Source organism: Ips typographus, linkage group LG1, assembly GCF_016097725.1.
Source record: "Ips typographus isolate SLU linkage group LG1, UJ_Ityp_2.0, whole genome shotgun sequence".
Lineage (NCBI taxonomy): Eukaryota > Metazoa > Arthropoda > Insecta > Coleoptera > Curculionidae > Ips > Ips typographus.
The window spans coordinates 22,105,722-22,109,272 of record NC_138422.1 but is presented as its reverse complement, the minus strand read 5'-3'; the positions used below and the strand labels follow the sequence as shown (position 1 = coordinate 22,109,272).

At 32.6% G+C, this 3,551-nt stretch overlaps 1 pseudogene across 1 annotated transcript; it reads left to right on the top strand.

Moving 5' to 3' along the window:
• The first annotated feature begins 1,143 nt into the window (after positions 1-1,143).
• LOC145732058 (uncharacterized) lies at positions 1,144-2,805 on the top strand (annotated as a pseudogene). The gene is made up of 5 exons (XR_014178936.1): positions 1,144-1,262; positions 1,322-1,552; positions 1,736-1,826; positions 1,881-2,169; positions 2,325-2,805. The product of XR_014178936.1 is annotated as an uncharacterized LOC145732058 (transcript).
• The last annotated feature ends 746 nt before the right edge of the window (positions 2,806-3,551 follow it).

The following is a 3,551-nucleotide window of genomic DNA, read 5'->3' as shown; positions in this document are numbered from 1 at the left end:
TTATGATGAATGGCACGATAGAATGTCATTATTTTGAGTTATCTCCTCAAGTAAATCAGGAAAGATTCAGAAGATTGCCATAAAACAACATAAATCGATTAGGAAGTTAGAACGGACTCTGCGATGTCCTTTGACAGTGTCCCATTCTAATCGGTTTGAAAATGACAATGATGTCACGTAAATAAATGTCAACTGACTTAACAGAAAATAATTGAGCTGCTATTTTTAAGAAACTCTATCTAAGAAAGTGATTAGTCTATGACTTGGTAATAGAGAATCAGTTTAGGATCCTTCTTTAACCGTTAGTCCAATCAGAATATTATAGAATAATTTAAATCAATTATTTCCATATATCCTCCTCATAATTACTTTAACAAAATTCAATTACCATTCATCGCTCATTTTCGAACGGTCTTAAAGAAAATACCTCGAAGATAAAGTCTTAATGAAGTGAATTTCCAAAGACATTAAGCACGTTCCAATAACAAAGCTGAACGTTCAAAAACGGTTCATCCGGATCCCATAAGAATATTAATAACTCTTAATTCCTCGATAGATTCCGAATGCGGTCTTTAATTCCCATAAATAGTCGGCTTACTCAGCCTTTACAAAAATATTCTTTCTCCTATTAAACGTGAACAGAATTCTTTATCGGAGAAAGAACTTCTTTTTCGGCGTTCCCGGTTTGCGTGTATAATAATAGAGAAATGTAGAGCTCGATTCAGATGAGAAAAGGCCACCGCATCATCAATGACGCAGTTTTTAAAAACTATTTCTTTCTCCTTCTACAGTTGCCGTCGCATTAGATATAATCAGAGGCGTCCTATTAAAATATTCCCGAAAATAAATTCTTAAGCGGTCAAAAAGCCACTTGGCAACGTAGTACGGTTTTTTACTTGGGCACAATTAAAACAAATGCGGGTGCGGCCAGGGACAGATGGACCCTTTTACATGCTTTTACTAGCCGGCACTCTAAACGATGTTGCCAAGTTTAAAAAAAATGTAGTGGCGGACAGGTTGAGTTTAAAAATTAGGTTAGGTTAGTTTCCGTTTTAGTCTGGTGTTTTGGTTGTGTTGTTGATGGTCGCAGTTTGAGTTCACGTGTTATAAGTAAAAATCGTTAATTTGTCATAATGTCTCCAAAAAAAGATTGGGAAGAAAGGTGTTGTGATACACAGCCAAGGGCGTGAAATTGTAAGTAACGTCTTAGAATTTATGAAGAAGGAGGCAGAAGGAGTTTCCATTCCTTTGAATAACTACAGGTATTGTCTTTGATTAAAAACGACGAAAACGTTGAATAATATAATAAATATCATTTTAGAGAGAGAACTATAGCAGCTACAGGGGTGTCTAGATCTACTGTGCAGAAGATATCTAGAGAAGCACTACATGTTGAATGGGGAGGGCCAAGCTCATCATTTCACACTCCTACAAAGAAGGGACAGATTAAAAAAATTAAAATTGGATAACATCAAACCTGATGAAATCAAAAGAATCAGAGAAATTATTTATGATTTCTATATTCTTGAGAAAAAACTTCCAACATTAAAAGGTAAGTTTATAATACATTAGGTATACCTACAGAGTCTTCAGAGTTTTTCTAGCAGAACTTACCATGTTTTTTACAATTAAATGTAAGCCTAGTTTGCTATATGTATAAACCTTGATAATGTGTTAATTGAAAATTTAAAACAACAAAATTTAGACTAAAATGGATTATTTTTTATCTTTACAGGTATTTTGCAAAAAATTATTGACCAGCAAATCTTGACTGAATCCATTAGTGTAAGCAGCTTAGGGCGATTGCTTAAGAACATTGGATTTTAGTATGTTTTACATCTTGGCAATCATGTACATCAAAATAACTTTATCTTTTGTAGGTGGCAGAAGACACCAGACAAAAGAAAATTCTTGTGTGAATCATATGACATTCGCTTAAAACGAATAAATTTTTTAAAAAAATTGGTGCAATACCGCTCAGAAGGTCGCAATATTGTATATACAGATGAGACATACATTCACAGTAGTCATATTCATGACAAAGGATGGTATGATGAAAGTTTTAAAGGCTTACAAAAAACCAATTTCTAAAGGACAACGCCTTATAATAGTGCACGCAGGTGGAGAAAAAAGGATTTATTGAAAATGGATTGCTTATATTTAAGTCAGGTAATATTTATGTACACCTCAAACCTACTTAAGTACTTCCTCCTGCTTAAATAAAATAAGTTTATATAACAAGTAATTAATAAGTTTAACCACATTTTACACATCATTAAGACACATAATGTTTTGTACTATGATTTTTTTTTTTTTTTTTTTAGGTTTAAAAACAGGAGATTATCATGATGATATGAACCATGAGAATTTCATGACTTGGGTAAAAAAGCAATTGCTTCCTAATTTACCTGACCGCTCAGTCCTTATTATAGACAATGCAGCCTACCACAATGTTACTGTTAACAAAAATATTACAACGGCTACTAAAAAAGGAGATATGTTAAGTTGGCTAGTGGAAAAAGGAATCCCAGCAGATCCTCATTTAACAAGCCAGAGCTGTATCAAATCATACAAGAAAATAAATTTAGATTTCCTCCACAATATAACTTAGATAGGCTGTTAGAACAACATGGGCATCTTGTGTTGCGTTTACCACCCTACCATCCAGAATTAAACCCAATAGAAAAAATTTGGGCTTTGGTTAAAAATTGGGTAGCAGCTCATAATACCACTTTAAATTGTCTGATACCGAAGCTTTAACAAAACAAAAATTTCAAGAGGTGTCTGAAAAAGAGTGGTTTGACATTTGCCAGCATGTAAAAAGTAGAAGAGGAGCTCATAAAAAAAGAGCATATTTTTGATGATACAGTGGACCAGCTTATTTTTACTGTTAACACTGGTTCATCTGATGATAGCGATGAAGATTCTGGTGATGATGATGAATGTGATGCCAGTTTATCCGAAGAAGAATTAGGATGCTCACTCCTAGACTAAGTTTTGGATTTTTGTTTTATGTTATGAATTCGTAATTTGTATATGTATATGTATTTATAAATAAACAAAATTATCAAATTTATAAAAATATATGATTATTAAATTTAACAAAGATAACAAATTTTAAATATTACCTCTTCTTCATGAAACCCTGTATATCAAAAAACGATGCAAAGGCAAGCTGAAAGTTACTTTGAGACTTCATTTCAAGGTCTAGCTGCACTGTAGGACCTTCAAATTAAGAATAATTGAAAAAAGAACCAGCTGCCTATTTTTATCTTCCAATAATTGATTAATTGCCCCAAGACAATGTTTTTTTGTGGTTAACATTGCCCTAAGTTAAGTTATATAATTTGGATTTAAACTAATTGGTATTTAATATTCTTCATCAATCATCACCCTGCAGCTACAGCAGAAAAATAATTTGCACAGATCTTTTTAACCGAAACACACTGTATGTTTTTTTAATTTACCCTTTGCTTGTTTTCTTGTTATTTTTAAATTAATATTTAAAGAAATGGGACCAGAGACCTAGGCCAATTTTGTTCTCAAAGCGT